General features: G+C 52.5%; 2 protein-coding genes across 5 annotated transcripts in view; one reads left to right on the top strand and one right to left on the bottom strand.

Moving 5' to 3' along the window:
• The window catches only part of RUVBL1 (RuvB like AAA ATPase 1), a 257,142-nt gene extending 244,051 nt beyond the window's left edge, over positions 1–13,091 (bottom strand). Inside the window, exon 1 of the mRNA XM_050781726.1 lies at positions 13,082–13,091. The gene's annotated coding sequence lies outside the window, so the exon portion shown is untranslated. The remainder of the gene's footprint in view (positions 1–13,081) is intronic.
• Positions 1–17,743, top strand: part of EEFSEC (eukaryotic elongation factor, selenocysteine-tRNA specific) — a 276,656-nt gene that overhangs the window by 163,680 nt on the left and 95,233 nt on the right. The gene's annotated exons all lie outside the window — the stretch shown is intronic.

The raw sequence follows: 17,743 nt of genomic DNA, 5'->3' as shown, positions 1-17,743 counted from the left end.
ATGTCCTCATATCTTTGAAAGCTCTTAGCTTGTTGCTATTTTATTGGTTGCATAATATTAAATGTTTTCTTAATTATTATGCAAGTATTATATATATTATGCAAGTATATATATGCAAAAAAATGAAATATATTTTTATTGTGATACTTTATGCACTGCCATAAAAGACCAAGTCCTTTTTGATCACCCTTCTAATTCTAGTCTATGGTGCAGAGGTGTTGCTGCTTGTTTGTGGATTTATTTTTCAAAGAGTATGATACTTATTTATTGCTTTATTCAGTCATAATAGAAATACATGCTTGCTATGAATAATTAATTCACTATCAGGTAAAGTTCAAGTTTCCTAAAATTCTACTTCCCAGAGAAAGCCAGTGTTAAGAGCATGCTCTGTGTCCTTTTACCCTTTTACAATGCACACAAATATACCACACCCTAATATACACACTTAGGAATAAAAAGCACAACAGGCTTCTCTCATGGGCACTGTTTGTTATGTCAGTGTTTTCACTTAGCATGTAGTGGAACCGTCTCATACCGATGCCTACCGCTCTCCCCCTCTCTTCACTCACTGCGTCCTGGTCCACAGAAGCGCACTCCTGCACTCTTACCCCATCCTCTTGTGATCGACAGGCATGTGGTTTCTGGTGTTTTTGGCTATGGAAAAGTGTGCTGCACAGCATCTCAGCATGTATGACGTGGTTTAGGGCTGTTTCTGAATTTCCGGAGGACTATCACGTGGGCTGAAGGTCTGGGGACCAAGGGCACACGGGGGATGAGGAGCGAGCCCTGAGCCTGCCTGGAGCTCAGCACAGAGGACCTGGGGCGGTGAGCCAGCAGCCTGGGGTTACCGCCCAGCTCGGTGCCGCCAGCACCGTGAACCAGGGCACAGCCCTCCCTCTGTGCTGCTCAGTGCCATCATTTTTCCCTCCCATGACATACGACAGCAGGGAGTTGAGTGGTTTGTTTCATCTCTTCTTAAGAAAAAGTTAAATTTATAATCCCAGCCCCGACCTTCCTTGTAACTCATGTGCTCATCCTGTTAACTGGTTTAATATATGGCACCACTATTTCATTAAACAACATACAGGAATAATTAGTTCAGCCACGATGCCTCAGAACAAAAGCCCTTGATTTAGTTTAACTTTATAAGTTGCTCTCTTTTGATGTGCAAGAGCACATCTGGGGTCTTAAAGAAAGCAGAAAGAAAAATAGAAGACGTTCTGGCAGACTGGGGGTTAGAGTTTTCCAAGGGGAGCCAGTAACCCTTTGGTACCAGGCCTTGATAGGGCAGCAAGGGCCCCGCAGAAGCAGTGCGTGCCGCTGGCTGGGGGACGAGAGCCAACATTCCCAGGAGGTCAGTGGCTGTCTGCTGCCAGGCCAGGAGAAACCATGCGTTTTCTTCCTTCATACACATGGTGTGCTCATGTGCAGTGTGTCCCCAGACTTGTAAGCCTGGCCTGTTCTCTGCCCTGCTGCTGGAGCTCAGACGCTCACTCTGGCCTTTCCTTCCCTCAGCGTGTGCTTGGTGCTGCTGCATGCCACGCACACTGTAGGAACTGTGGACATGCTCAGGGATCAGCAAGGGCCCCTCTGGGGCTGGCGCCCTCTTCCTGCCGTTGCAGTTTGCCCCAATTTGCTCTGTGCCCAGAGTCTTTTTCCCCATCAGTTCTCTCTCCACCCGGGCTACCACTGGGGTTGTTCTGACCTTTTCACTTCATCAGTCCTCACCCCTGTGTGGCATCTCATGGTATTCATCTGCCGGCAGAGGAGAGTTCCAGCTCCTTGGCCTGACCCTCGGGCTTTGCACTGCCTGGTTCCTGCCTCAGCTACAGCCATTTGTGCTCATGTACCCTACTGTCACTGGCTGCTGACCAGTTGGGACCTCTGCAGGCCTCAGGGCCTGTGCCCCCTTCAGCCTTCTGCTCGAGCTGCTCCATCCATCCACAGGCCCGGCACAGATGTCCTCTCCTCTGTGAGGTTTCCTCCCAGTTCCCTGCCACGTGGTAACCATGGTTCCTTTCTCAGAGTTCCCCCGTCCTCCTTGCCACACTGGGGCAGCCCGTGCCACGTAGACCATGGGAACTGGTTGTTAGGTGACTGTGCGCTCCAGGCAGAGGCAGGGTGGAGTTGTGCCTGGTCCCCTGTTTCTCTAGACATGGCATAGTGCAGGGCATACAACAGGCTCCATGGACAGGAGCCCATCTGGCACAGTGGGGAGTGCCAGGCCGTCCGCCCGCCCTGGCTCAGCACTTGGTGGCGGTGAGACTGCATGAAGCTGGCATGGCGCCCTCCCGTGATAGACTGCTGTGAGGCAACAAGAGTTAGCAAGGGTTCAGCCAATGACAGGAACATGGTTGTTGCTCAACTAGTGGCAAGTGCCATCCTTTGCAAAGGTTTGCTGGGACAACTTTCTCATAGACTGTGTTCCAGTTGGTTTTTTAATTGAGGTGGACTGAGTGATCTTTCCCGTCTCTGGCTTTTGGTTTCCAGGGAGCCAGGTTGTATGGTGGGGACAGATGTCCTAGTCTGCCAGCAGCCAGCAGCCATTAGCTCCCTGTCCCACCCATTCCTGCTCCAGCACTTGATGCTCTTCTCCCTGCACCCTCCTCCCAGGACAGCAGAAGGTACAGGATGCTTAGTTCTCTCTCCTTCTAATTAATGGCAGAGACCCAGTTAGAAATGGCAGGCCCCTCCCTGACCTCTCCACAGCCATTTGTAAGTCCAGCGAGACTGCAGACTGCTGCCCCGGTGGCCCTGGTTGCAAGCAGCTCCCTTTGTAACAAAGTCGACATCACCTATTTGCCAGCATAGCTGCCCCTGGCAAGCCATTCTGGTCTTGCCTGGAGTGTCACAGGCAGTATCCCATTCCTCTTCCTGAGTGGCCGTGTACCAACAAGTAACAGATGGCAGATGTATAGACGAGCAGCGGTTGATGCTTGGCTCTGCCACTGAGGGAGCACCTGGGCCAGGCACCTGCATATATAGCAGCTCCTTATCCTCACATCACCCGTGGGAGTAAGGCGGTTCTTACCTCATTGTACCATGAAGACTCAGAGGCCCAGAGAGGAGAAATGACTTGCCGATGTGCAAATCCTGGACAGGGTCTGAATCTAGGTTCAGACAGGGTGCAACACATGAAGTTTCTGCCCTTTTGGCTACTTGGGAATTCTTCTCAACCATCAGAAAGAGAAAGCCTGGGGATTTTCACACCTGTCCCGCCTGGAACGTGTTTCATGTTAAGTGCCATTCCTTTCCCCACTGTGTTTTTCCAAGGTCCTGACCCCCCTCCAACCCCTTGTCCCACTTTCTGTGGCTCCTGACCCTCAAGGCAGAAGTAGCAGGCCAGCGGGCAGGAGCCAGCTTACCCTGCCTGCTGCCTCACCAGGGGACAGCAGGCTTCAGAGGCTCTCCTGTAATCTCTCTATCCACACAGCCCTCATTTTAATTTGCAAAATTGAAGCCAGATCGAGAGCAGTAAAGCCAGAGGACGGTAAATATTCATGCCTCAGTGAGCGAGGGTGGCTCCATTACCGTTCTGAGATTGAGAGAATTACCTGGGGGATTATGTATATTCATGGGCCGATTTTTATTTGCGATATAACGTGACTCACGTTGGCCTGTGTGTTACAGGTTCTACCCTAAACAGACTTTGCACAAAGCGTATGCCCTTAAGCTTCTGAAAGTCATCTCAAGTGGCTTGCCCCTCGCCTTCTGCCTCCTAGGAAACAGGTCAGCATAATAAGCACACCAGTGACCAACCAGGGATTTCCATGCACTCCTCTCTCTGCCTTACAAGCTGTGGGCACTATTCTTACGTCCAGGTCACAGAGGAGGAGACGATCTGAATGCCACACCATGTTCTGTTTATGTGGCTGTGCCCACACTGTGCTGCCATCCTCTCAAATGCAGGAATGGTGTCTCATTCTGTCCTGTGTGCCCAGAACATAATAGGTGCTCAGGAAATGGCTGCCAAGGGAGTAGCCCCTCTTACAGGCCTGCTCTGCAGACACACTCAGCTCTGCCGCTGGCCCCCAGCATGTGCACGGCACCTGCTGCTGGCAGCACAGGTTTGGCCCTGCTGATTGGCTGGGTGTCTGGCTTCAACAGCGGTAGGTCAGTGTTCCTGTACATAGGACATTGTTTACAGGGTCCTGCCTCAGTGCACAGCAGAAGTCAGCACACTGCAGCCTGCCACCTGTTTTGATAAAGCGCTTCAATGGCAGAGTCAAGTAGTTGCAACAGAGGCTGTGTGGCCTCCAAAGCCTAAACTGCTTACTGTCACCTTCTATAGGAGAGCTTGTTGCCCCTGGTCTGTAGGCTTCAAGGGCACTGGGGCAGAGCACCACTCCTCTGAGTTTTTTCTTGATGCCAGTGCAGCACACAGTTTATCTCTTTTACTTTTATTGTCACCATAATCCAAATGAAGTTGGGATGCTCATCTCCATTTTATTGATGATAAAATAATAGTTGTAGTAGTTTTAATCACTAATTAATATTGGACAACTTCTAATTTTTAAAGATACCATGCTAATCGTTTCACCTGGATTATCTCAATGTAAACTCACAAATGCCCAATGAGTTAGGTACATTTTCCATTTAAGGGAACTTAGGTGACATCCCTGGCCTGGGGTCACATAGCTAATATGAAGGATTTGAACCCAAGAAGTCTGACTTGAAAACCTGCCTTCCTAACCACTGTGTTATGAGGAGAAAAGGTTGCTTGCCATCAATTGCTCATTCATTTCCTGAACTGTTGTTAGCACTGGCAGCGTACCAGGCCCCCTTCTGGGTGTGGCAGATGCAAAGATGAATTAGAGTGACCATTTTCTCAAGGAGGTCCCTGTAGGACAAACAAGCGAGGCGGTAGCCACTCCACCTGTGTAAGTGTTAGAACTGGCTTGGCCCTATGAGGAAGATGGGAGGTTTGCAGACTCCTGGACGGGAGCTTCCTGGGCTCATGCACCATTCTGTCACTGCTGGACTAGTGGCCTCTGGCTGTTCACCCAACCTCTGGGCCCCAGTTTGGTCACCTGTACAATGCAGGACATAACGGGACCTACCTCTTAGGCTTGCTGTGATGATTCAGTAGGTTAATCCATGTGAGCTTATAGAACACTGCCCAGTGCTGATGGCCTGAGTGGAGGTGGTGACAAAAGTAGGGATGGCACAAATGGGCGTGGGAGGCCCTGGGGATACCAGGTAGCCTTGGAAGGCTGCTAAGAGGCAGTGGAGCTTCAGAGAGACTGGGAGAGGCAGGGTCAGGCAGGCCAAGGTGGGAGACAGGTGAGAAACTCTAGGGGAGAGAGCTGTGCTCCCGGGATGGGTTGGGGCAAGGAGCTGAGCTGGGGCCCTGGCAGAGCTGGCTTGGAACTGGCTTTCTGCTTGTGTGTTTTTGGATTTATAATTGCTCTCATGTGCTGGACTCACATTTTCTAAGAGGGAAGAAGAGCTGCCTCAGCTGCTGCTAAGTTCTGCCTCCATGAGCTGGCCCTCAGGAGGCAGTCACAGTGGGTGGAGAGGGGGAAGGACCCAGGCAAGGACTCTATGACATGTCCCTCTCCCTTCCTGTTCAGGCCTCCGTCCCAGGCTACACGCCCCCAGGACAGTCTCTGGGCAGACCACACGGGGTTCATCCTGCTAGCTAGGACACTGTCCTGACAGGCCGGAGAGGCCCCTGCTGCCTGCCCAGGCCATGGCACTCCTAGCCTTTCACTATGGGCCCCCGCCTGTCCCTGCACTGGCTTTCCCCTGCCTACTGTGCCCCCCGTCCACCTTCCACCCAGGAAGGGCCTTCCCAGGAGCATGTATTCCATTCAGTAAGATAAGGTGCCAGCACTGGGCTACCTGCTGGGTCTGCACTGGTGGCCCGTCCTTGCCCTGATGGAATGTCCAGTGCCATGTGGAAGACAGACTTTAAACAACAGTGGGCCCTGGCACTACAAGTGGTGAGGCTGCCCTGAGGAACAGCCTCTGTGAGAAGACAGCAGGGATTTAGAGGAGGCCAGAGAGCCTCCCGAGGCAGTGAGCTGGGACCTGAGGACGTCCAGATTGGCAGTGAGGGGAGAAGCAGTGAGTGAGGGCCAGCATGGGGGGGAGGGGGCGGCAGTGCTCGTTCACACAGCAGCACCGCTCCTCTCTGTCCCCTCACTGAGTTTCCATTCTGGTACTCTAGGGCTACTTTGCCTTTCCCCAGGCTGGAACCCCTCTATAGCAGGAGCAGTTTCCCCATGAATTGAGAATCCTCAGTGCCCAGCTTGGGCCACATGTGTCAAGGAAGGAGCTTGCATTCTTCTCTCCTGGGGCTGTTGCCATGATGGCCGGTCCAGGTTCAAATCCCAGCTCTGCCACCTGCTGGCTGGGTGACGGCAGGCAAGTGACCAAAGCCAGCATGGCTGTGCCTTACAGCTTGTGGAGGGACCGTGTCCCTACCTGGGAGCCCCTCAGTGTGGTGCCCACATGGGGCAAGTGTTCAGTCAGTGTGAGCAGCTGTCATTACTACTCCTGACATCATCATCACGATCATCACAATTGTAACCAACTCCCTCCAGGGAAAGTGTTGCTCCCAAAGGAAGCAAGGCTGACAGCTGGTGGGGTGTCGAGGCTTTACTCTTGGGCCTTGGGAACCTAAAGACTCTAAAGGTCACTCATCAGCTTCCTGTGGCATCTGTGGCCTGATTGGGCCCACCTTGGCCAAAAGTTCCATCTGTTAATGCATTGCCAGAACATGTGAGATCATGAGCTGTTCAGACATGAGAGTAGCAGCTGAGCTGATGGGGCAGAAACTCAGAGTGGTCCTTAATGGTTGGTCACCTTCCCTGGGCCCTTTAAGGCTTTAGATCTGGAGCAGGAGGTGCCACAGGGGCAGTGGGAGCTGTGGGAGAGCTGGGGTCTGCAGCCCGAAGCACAGGGGTGGTTTGGACCTCGCTGCCACCCGCCCCCACCTTTGCCTCTGCTGGTCCTCTGGTCTTCCTTTGCTTGGCTGACATCAGCTGTCACTTTGATGGGAAGTTTCCTCTGACTCTGCAGGTTGATGGAGGCTGCTTTTCCACCCCACCCCGGGGCAGAGTATTTCCTTGCATTTTCCCATTCAGAGTATTTGCTTAATATGTTTAAAGTATTTCCATTAACCTTAGCTACAACTGATAAAGTTTTAAGATATTTAATATTGACACCCCAACCTCAGGGTAATGACTGCTAAATGCATGACAGCTTTTGGGAAGAGCTGTCACATAAGTGGTGTATATTGATTTCTGCACTTAGGGGTAGTTCACACACTTAGTTAACTAAATCTCTCCAGATAAGCAGGAAAACACTTGTCAGTCCTGAGCTTTGCTTGTACCTTTGGAGGAATCTCTTGCATATGGGAAATGGGAACTGCTGGCAGAAGCTGAGCCTCCTTTTGAGTCCATCTGGTCACCCAAGTTCTTGGAGCCATCTTCTCCAGGCGGATTCCTTGAGGGTCAGACACAGTGGAATGAAGGGAGCCTCCTTGGGCTGTGGTGGAGCCCATGCCATTCTGTCGGCTCTGGCCTGGAACTGACCTTTGTTATTTGAAGTGCTGGAAACAGCACACCTCACCTCACAGGTGCAGTGCTTCCCTGCCCTCCCAGCCCTAGTCTTTTAATTTCACTCTGTCAATCCTAACAAGAATTACTCTTACCTGAGTGTTAGGTGCTGTGCTTGGCCTTGACTTCTCACCATAGCCCCACGGGTGTTATTATCCCCTTTTTACTAACAAGGAAGCTGAGACTCAGGGGTGAAGAGCCCAAAGTTGGCTGGCCAGGAGGCAATAGAACCAGCCAGCATGATTCATTCCAGAGCTGCAGCACTTCCTCCCCTGAAGGAGCCAGCCCCCAGGGCAGATCATGGAGAGTAAACATGACCCTGGAAAATCACTTGGGTAGCTGCCATGTTGAATGCCAGCCCATTCTCTCAGTAGGGTCAGCCTGTGTTGGAGCAGCCTGGTGTTCCTTCAGCAGAGTGAGGATGCAGGATCAGAAGGTATGGGTGTATCTCTGAGTCTGAGCGCCTCCCTCTGTGCAGCAGAGGCTTGCTGCAGAAACCAGACCGGTGAAGGGGCAGTGGGCTCCCCACTGGCCTCCATGCCCTCTGGGGAAGGAGGCATGTGTAGCCATGGACACAGACCTCTCACGGCCTGGGTTCCTTCAGCTGAATTCATCCTCACCTTGCATTCTCTTTGTTCTGGGGCTGGGAGTGGGGTGAATGCTATCATGTGCCCAGGACTGAATGCCGAAGGGCCAGCAGATGAGTTTTCTACAGTGTCAGTTTTCCCAAGGACAGTTAATTCCAAACTCCACTTTTATGTTAAAACAAACATGAATCTATTATGGCATAGAATGCAAAGTTTCCATGAATCTTAAAGTCCAAAACTTGGTATTTTAAGAATTTCTGTGCTTCTAGCAGTTAGCTTCAGGGATTTATTCGCCTCTGCCATGGAGTGGGAGGCTTCTCTGTGGGAAAGAGAAACACATCATGCTGTCTTTCAGGACTTCCTGGCCCTCCATGTATTGGGATGTCAGCACACTGTTTGCACTCGAGGATTCCAGGTCCCATGGAAAATACAGATTTCATGTGGTTCAGTGGGTGCCTTACTCCATGGAGTTGCTAAGTCCTTTCCCTGAGAGATCCCAGGGAAGAGGGAGAGAGATCCAAGAGGGGAAAGTTGGTTGCTCTTTTATTTTTTGATAGCCAACTTCCAACCCATTCCATCCTGCACGACGGAAGAGTGCACTTTCTACCAGCTGCTCTGCCCGCCTGTGGGGCACAGCTGTAGGCCTGGGGCTTTGCATGGTCTGGCTGTACCAGGCCCTCAATTCTGTTTGGTGCAGTTAATACCAGGTGATTTGTTTGAGTTTAAAATGGAGACGTTGAATATTTCCTTTAAGTTTTAAATATGCTAATACTGAAGGCTAAACTTCGAAAATGAAGAAGAAGAAATAGAAAAATAGGAGAAAAACATCCTTAGCACAGGGTGACCTTCCTGTTGCTGTATCTAGACCTCAAACTCAAGGCTGCCTCTCCGTCCCAGACAGACTGTACCTTGACCTCTATTTCATGGTTAGAAAGAAGCTTCATAACAAAGAGAGATAACGGCCAGTCCGTGCACTTGTTCTTCACACAGGCAGGGCAGGCCCCCAGCATCCCTCGCTGGCCTACTCTCTGCCTGAAGGTGGGACGCATCATCCCAGACGGGCCTGGGGCCCAGAGCTGTCACTGCTGCCCGTGCCATACAGTCTCTGCAGACTCAGCCAGGCTTTTGTTCCTGGGGAAGGGGGAAGAGGGGAGTGATCCCCCTCTTGAGCCTTGCTGAGGACATCCAAGTTGTCTTTTGTGACAGCTTCCTCACTTTGCTCCAGATTTGGACTCAAGCCTCTGTGCCTCAGGCCCAGCCAGTGCTGTGGCCAAATGAGCTCCCACTTCAGTCAGGCCTTGCTGGGCTTGAGTCCGAGTTTCACCATTTACCAGCTGAGGGGCCTTGGGCAGGCTACTGACTCTCGGTTTCCTCAGGTGTCAGGTGGTGGTGAGGGTTGGAGAGAGTGGTCTCAGGTGCCCTGTAGAAGGCCTGTTCTGCAGCAGGCTCTCCAGGAAGGATGTTTGCATGGGGAGGAATTCCTAAGAGTCTGCAGCCTTAGGAGCCAGGCACAATACCGAGCTACAACCTGGTGAGATAGTCTTTCTCTTTTAGTTTAGGTATTTCTTTTTGAACCTTTTCTTCATGTATCAAAACAGTGTATGATTACTTTAGACATTTTTGTGGAGTATAAAGAAACTGAGAAAAAACCTCCCCCTTAACTATAGTTAAGACTGTATTTTAAATACATTTTTATACCTTGATTATTGGTTCAATATTACAGAGAAAGCATTTTCATGCTCATAAAAGTGCTTCATTTATTTTATTATGTAACACCTTGCCTGCTGTTTTATTTAGCTATTCCTCCATTGTTGGGCAACTAGATTGTCTCCATCTTTCGGCTATCCTAAATAAGGTGAATATTTTATCATACTAAGGTGAATATTTCAGTGATCCACCTTTGACTTTTGGAGAGTTTCCTAGAGGTGGAATTCTTGGACAAGAAATGTAGAAATGATGAGAGCATTCCAGAAAGGCTGGATCAGTGTGATCTTGAGTGGTTGGTGCTGGGGGAGCATCTGGAGGGGGTGTTGAGGGATAGAAGCATGAGGGGTTTGTCATTGTCTTCAGACAACTGCAGTGAGGAACAGATGCTTGCCCCCAGGCACCTCAGAGTTAGGGCTGGTACCCTCAAGTTTAGTACAAAACATATTGGTGTCTTCAGAGTGCCTAGCTCCTGGGCCCAGCCTGGGGTGTCCTCCTGCTCTCTGGCTGCTGGGCCAGGCACCGCGTAAAGCTTGGATTGCACCTCACACTTTACTGCTTTGCCCTTTTTATTTTGTGGAGAACTGAGAGACTCCCACCATCTCTTTTGCCCACCCGTCTTGGCAGGTAGTACAGCTGTTTCTGTAGGTGGAGGGAAAAGAGAGTCTCCCATCTTGGGCCAGTGACTTCAGCTAGGGGCACCTCGATTTTCTCATGTGGGTTGGGCGTTCTGGCTCCTCATCCTATGGTGGTGGCTTCCAGGTGTTGCTGGGGAAGGCGAGACTCAAACCAGCAGTGTGACAGACCCAGCCTGGAGACTTAGAAGTGCTTCTCTTCCTCACAGCACCTGATCCCTCCATTTCCTCCTCTCAGCCCAGGGCTGGCCTCCCCCAGAGTCTGCCTCAGAGTAGACTGTCAGTCTGTATTGAGTAAACTGATTGGAACTGGATTCTATTACATTTAATTGACTAGAAAATCTGTCTTTTTATTCTTAAATAGTTAAGTTTTAATCACACAACCAATTCATGAATTTCCTGTAGCAAAAGTGAAACCTTTCAGTTAAGGGAAATGGAGGTCTGTTGCATCACACCCCATCCCGGCCTCCCATCTAGAGGAGATCCTGTTAATTCTTTTGGGTTTATCCTTCCAAACCCTTTTCTATGCACTGTGCTCACAGAAATGCACAGCACTGTTGTGTAAATGTGTGGCATCATATTCTGAGCAGTGTTTGCACTTTCTGGCCATGCCCCACATGGATTCTCAGAGACCTTGCCTCATTACTACACACAGAGCTCCCACACTGCCTGCCCCCAATGTGCGCTTGTCAGTGTGGACACCTCATGTCACACATCCCCACTGATGGACTTTCAGACTGCTGCCCTGTCTTTGTGAGTATTCCCTGTGCTGTACTGACAATCTTCTTGTGTACACCTGCACAGGGCTCTCCTAGGAGGTATCAAGAACTCTACCTCAGGCCTGCCCTGGCACCTCTCTGCACTTTTCCCATTCCCCCCCAAGGTTGTCCCCCTCTCTCCCAATCTCGTTTGTATGTCATTGTCATTCCAGACCCAATTCAGATGTCCTCCTCTCTGCTGGCTCCCTCATAGTACTCAACACATCGTATTCTAAATATGCTTTATACATCTGTCTCCCCAGTGAGTCTGGAGTTCAGAGGACAAGGGCATGGCTTCCCCCACATCCCAAGGCCAGCACATGGCCTGCCATGGAGTAGGTGCTACATGAGCATGTTGAATTAAAGCCAATGGAAGGAATAAGGGAGATGGGCCTTGAAGACTGAGTTCTGGGAAAGATGAGCAGGAGGACATTCCACAAAGATAAACAGCAGGACAGAGGCAGGAAGTGTGCTGGGAGACCAGCCATGAGCTCGGAGAGCACTGCACAGATGCAGGAGGAAGGCCAGGGGTGAGCACCAGCTAGGGCAGTGAGCACCAGGGCACCTGGAGCCCTGGCAGGTTTCATTGAGGACCTAGCCTGACCCGGGCTGTATACCAGGGAAGTGACCTGGCAGTACATGGAGGAGGGGGTGGCTGCTATGGGTATCTGAGCAAGAAGTGAGGCCCGGTGACCAGAAAGAGACTGTGGGTGCGAGGGAGGCGAACTCCGGGATTTGTTGGCTCATGGGCTATGAGAATGTCGCCCATGAGGAAGGAGCTAAAGGCTGAGGCTTGAACCATGAATGAGGGCTGGGGGCCACCACAGTTCACTGAGGACCTGGTACTTACCAGGGCTCAGGGAGACCCTGGGCACATACTGCTCCTTCAATTTTCACAGAATCCCTGTGGCTAGGGCCTGGTATCCCCAATCTACTGGTGAAGACACTGAAGTCTAGAAGTTACAGAACTTGCCCACAGCTCAGAGCTGGAGCCACAGCTCCAACCTCAGTGAATCTGGCCCCAAGTCCAGCATGCTCACTGCTGAGAGTGGGCACCCGCAGAAGTGGGGCAGGCCTAAGTGGGGTGGGAGGTGAGTGCAGGGGTGATTCTGGCTCTAAACAGAATCACAGTCTAACAGCCATCTTGTAGAGTAGAAGGAGCCCAAGCCTCAAGCCACATGTGCCAGCCAGATGTCAGAATGCAGGTGGTCAAGGTCCAGACCATGGGATGGGGTGTGGGGTGCAAATTAGATGCCCTGGTACACCCCAGGACCAAGGAACGGGCCGTAAACCCATTGCATGCCTGCCCTTCCAGCAACTTATAAGGATAACAATGGAATGTCATAAAGCTGTTGTAGTTTCTTGTCCGTAAGGCTAAAGTTGTAATAAACAGAAATTATAAGCAAAAGAATAAACCTAGAGAGAAAGTCAGTTCTTAGGGCCACCACTGCTTTACATCCCTTGGATTACAAGGGCTTTTATGCCATATTGGTGGCACGTAGGGAACTGCCCCTCGGGGGTGGGGCTGGCCTTGTGGGGCCTCCGAGCCTTATATCCAGTGTCCACTGAGGCCCCACAGCACCGTGCCAGGTGAGAGTGCCTCACCATTTTACAGGGATTGACAATGTAGATGGCATTTTTTTTTTCTTTGATCTACCTCAAGAAATAGTGGCAGGTTGAATTTGGAAATACATCCCAGACCTAGCAGCCCCCTTTTGCAGCCACCTCAGTCCCTGGGATTTGGGCTTGGAATGGGATAACCTGTGTCTCAGGAAGCTCGCAGTGGCAACTCAGCTCAATTGGGTGACTGAGTCCCAGTGTGATCCTTGGCACCCCCCCCTCACCCTCCTCGCTCACTGTCACAGTGATCATTCTGTTTTCTTCTTCCCTATTTCTTCTTATCATTACTGTCATGGGCCTGAATGCCTTCAACTGCTCCCCCTTCAGCACCAACGGAGGGAGAGTAAGGCCCAGGCTCAGCTGCTGGGCAGCTTCCCTGGGGCCCCTGTCTCTGCCCTTAGCTTGCTGGTCACACCTTGTCTGGCCTTGCTGATGCTCTGGTGCCAGCAGCCACAGGCTGGTGCTCCTGTAGGGTGTGAGTCCAAGTGATATTGCCCCTGCATAGCTGCACTGGGGTGCAGGGGATCATCAGTTGAGTCTGACGTACGTTCCTGAGCATGCTCCTCTGTGCCAAGGAAAGAGATTAGTGCCACCCAGCCCCCACCCCCACCCCCGCTGATGCTCTCAGTCTGGACAGGAGGCAGGAGCTAAAGGGATGGCTACATAGCAAATGTCAGAGGTAAAGTGGGGGTCAAGTGGTGGGGACTGTGGGGGCTGAGGTGGGTGGGCAGCATGGCCTGCTCTAGCGGGAGTAAGGCTGGAAGGACAAGGAGGGGCCTGGCAGTCAGGAAGCCAGCTCTGCCCAGGCACAGGGCTGGGAGGCACCATCAGGCATCTAGGCCATGAGTTGGACTTGGCCCAAGCATAGGGTGCTGAGGGCAGTGCTGAAGAGTGCTCAGGAGCCAGCCAGATGGCCACAGGCCTATGTGACCATCCAGCAGCCTGCCCTGAGGGGTGGGAGCTGTGGGAGCCACACATAGGAGGGATATGGCCAATGCTGGGCTTTCATAAACCTGGCTGAAGGACGGGGTAGCCCTGGAATTGTGGAGATCTTTCTGTCCACCTTGGATCCATTCCTTTAAGACCCAGACCCACCTGGGCTCTTTACTCAGGTCCAGGGCCCACAGGTGAGGTCCTGTTCGCTACTCCATGGCAGTGATGGCTTTTCTGGCTCAGCCCTGAAAACAGAGCTAGATCCCTTGGCTTACCTCCTAAGGATTCCTTACCCCCTAAAAAGCCCAGGGATGTCATTAAAAACAAAGTCTCAGTTGTATAGAAAACAGAAGAATCCAGCGTTGCTGTAATTCATTTAAAGTTTTATGGGATGACAAATACATGGGGTGGCTGGGAGGAGGAGCGTAAAGCTCCCTGGTGAAGCTCCCTGGTAGGCCCCTTGTCACTTTTATGGTTTTCCATTGTTGCAGCGACTGGGAGGTTAATCACGAGGGTTTGTTTGTAACATCACCACGGATGGGCAGGGGCCTTTGCTGGGCCACATGGTAGAAAGCCAGATCATTCTCTTCCTCCCAGAGTGCACCCCATGTGGCAGGCACTGTGCTGGGGATCAGTGGTGAGCAAAATAAACCCAGCCTGTCTATCCAGGGCTGTCTGCCCAGCGGGGGAGACATCCAGGGAACAACAGAGCTCATAGGCACACGCTGGACAGATGCTAACGGGTTACAGGGCTTGAGGAACATCCTGGTCTGCCTGGAGACTCTAGAGCAGGTGTCGTGAGCTGGTCGGGAGACCCCTGAGGTCTCAGAGTGGGTGGGATTCAGCTGGGTACAGAGTGCCACAGGGGTGAGGAGAGCTGGGCAGGGTAGCAGTGTTCCCATGGGACTCTGGGTAACGCTAGCCATGCTGTGTGCAAGGGCCTTACTGACACTTGGGAATCCAAGCCCAGCCTGGGCACAAGGGGGTAGGGGCAGGGATCAGATGGACAGACAGTCATCTCTGATCTGTAGGTGACTATGCCCAGCAGCCTTTCTCATGGCTATGCAAGAATACCTGCACACTGGTCTTCCTGGTGCCCACCCCAGTGGACAATTGGTGTTTTGTCTGAGGCCTCATGGGATTTTTGGATAGAAGAGACTCCTGCCCAGCACAACTCCCCATCATGTGGAGGGGCCCTGAAGGACCAGGCCAGGTGGACAGAGCAGTGTCTCAGGGGCTGCCAGGAACCCATGTTTGGTAGGGTTCCAAAGGCAGCAGAGCCCAGGAGGAGAGCCCGATGAGCAGGAATAGCAGGGTGCCTAGACCTCCTCCACCCCTTCCCTGCTTCCTTAGTGCATTTCCTCTCTTTCCCCCTTCCTCAGTGCATCTCCCCTCTTCCCCGCTTTCTCAGTGCATCTCCCCTCTTCCCCCCTTCCCCAGTGCATCTCCCCTCTTTCCCCCTTCCCCAGTGCATCTCCCCTCTTCCCCCCTTCCCCAGTGCATCTCCCCTCTTCCCCCCTTCCCCAGTGCATCTCCCCTCTTCCCCCCTTCCCCAGTGCATCTCCCCTCTTTCCCCCTTCCCCAGTGCATCTCACTTCTTCCCTGCTTCCTCAGCGCATCTGCCCTCTTCCCCCCTTCCTCAGCGCATCTCCCCTCTTCCCCCTTCCTCAGTGCATCTCACCTCTTCCCCTCTTCCTCTGTGCATCTCCCCTCTTCCCCCCTTCCTCTGTGCATCTCCCCTCTTCCCCCCTTCCTCAGAAATCTCCCCTCTTCCCCCTTCCTCAGTTCATCTCCCCTCTTCCCCCCTTTCTCAGTGCATCTCCCCTCTTCCCCCCTTTCCCAGTGCATCTCCCCTCTTCCCCCTTCCTCAGTGCATCTCCCCTCTTCCCCCTTCCTCAGTGCATCTCCCCTCTTCCCGGCTTCCTCAGGAATCTCCCCTCTTCCCCCGTCCTCAGTTCATCTCCCCACTTCCCCCCTTCCCCAGTACATCTCCCCCTCTTCCCCCCTTCCCCAGTGCATCTCCCCTCTTCCCCCTTCCTCAGTGCGTCTCCCCTCTTCCCCACTTCCCCAGTGCATCTCCCCTCTTCCCCCTTCCTCAGTGCGTCTCCCCTCTTCCCCACTTCCCCAGTGCATTTCCCCTCTTCCCCCTTCCCCAGTGCATCTCCCCTCTTCCCCCCTTCCCCAATACATCTCCCCTCTTCCTCTCTTCCTCAATGCATCTCCCCCTTCCCTCCCCTTCCTCAGTGCATCTCCCCTCTTCCCCAGTGCATCTCTTCTTCTTCTTCCCTTCCCCAATACATCTCCCCTCTTCCCCCCTTCCCCAATACTTCTCCCCTTTTCTCCCCTTCCTCAGTGCATCTCCCCTTTTCCCCCTTTCCTCAGTGCCTCTCCCCTCTTCCACCCCTTCCCCAATGCATCTCCCCTCTTTCCACCCTTCCCCAATACATCTCCCCTCTTCCCCCCTTCCCCAGTGCATTCCCCCCTTCCCCAGTACATCTCCCCTCTTCCCCCCTTCCCCAGTGCATCTCCCCCTTCTCCACTTCCTCAATGCATCTCCCCTCTTCCCCCCTTCCTAAATGCATCTCCCCCTTCCCCCTTCCTCAATGCATCTCCCCTCTTCTCCCCTTCCTCAATGCATCTCCCCTCTTCCCCCTTCCTCAATGCATCTCCCCCTTCCCCCCTTCCTCAATGCATCTCCCCTCTTCCCCCCTTCCTCAATGCATCTCCCCTCTTCCCCCTTCCTCAATGCATCTCCCCTCTTCCCCGCTTCCTCAATACATCTCCCCTCTTCCCCCTTCCTCAATGCATCTCCCCTCTTCTCCCCTTCCTCAGTGCATCTCCCCTCTTCCCCCTTCCTCAATACATCTCCCCTCTTCTCCCCTTTCTCAATGCATCTCCCCTCTTCTCCCCTTCCTCAATGCCTCTCCCCTCTTCCCCCTTCCTCAGTGCATCTCCCCTCTTCCCCCTTCCTCAATGCATCTCCCCTCTTCCCCCCTTCCTCAATGCATCTCCCCTCTTCCCCCTTCCTCAATGCATCTCCCCTCTTCTCCCCTTCCTCAGTGCATCTCCCCTCTTCCCCCTTCCTCAATATATCTCCCCTCTTCTCCCCTTCCTCAATGCATCTCTCCTCTTCTCCCCTTCCTCAATGCATCTCTCCTCTTCCCCCTTCCTCAGTGCATCTTCCCTCTTCCCCCTTCCTCAATGCATCTCCCCTCTTCTCCCCTTCCTCAATGCATCTCCCCTCTTCCCCCTTCCTCAATGCATCTCCCCTCTTCCCCCTTCCTCAGTGCATCTCCCCTCTTCCCCCTTCCTCAATGCATCTCCCCTCTTCCCCCCTTCCTCAATGCATCTCCCCTCTTCCCCCTTCCTCGGTGCATCTCCCCTCTTCCCGCTCCTTCCTCAATGCATCTCCCCTCTTCCCTCCCTTTCCTCAGTGCATCTCCCCTCTTCCCCCACTTCCTCAATACATCTCCCCTCTTCCCTCCCCTTCCTCAATGCATCCCCCTTCCTTTCTTCCCTTCTCCTCCATGCATGTCCCCTTCCTAAAGAGTTGTGTGGGGTTCAGAATTGCATCACTGAGCACCTGGCTCACATAGTGGCTGAGATACATGCACTTTGCCACCCCTAGGAGTTGTGGGTGGAACACTAGATGTTGGAGAGACTCCAGAGACCCCCTTCTAGGAGGGGCTTGTTCCTGGTCATTTGAAACTGCCCACTAAGATAGCAATGGGTCAGCACACCTTATCTATCAGACTACAAAAATTTTAAAGCCTACAGCCTCAGGTGCTGGGGAGGGTGTGGAGAAGAGGTTATTTCTTGTACTGCTGGTGGAAGTGTAACCAGCCACTTTAGAGAAAAATCTACAAGACCTAGTAAAACCGAAACTATGTCCCACAACACTACAGTTTCTCATCCAGATATCTATGCTAGAAAACCCCTAT

This window comes from Macaca thibetana, chromosome 2 (genome assembly GCF_024542745.1).
Source record: "Macaca thibetana thibetana isolate TM-01 chromosome 2, ASM2454274v1, whole genome shotgun sequence".
In the NCBI taxonomy this organism is placed as follows: domain Eukaryota; kingdom Metazoa; phylum Chordata; class Mammalia; order Primates; family Cercopithecidae; genus Macaca; species Macaca thibetana.
Note: the sequence above shows the minus strand (reverse complement) of the source record. Positions and strands in the feature narration are given on the sequence as shown.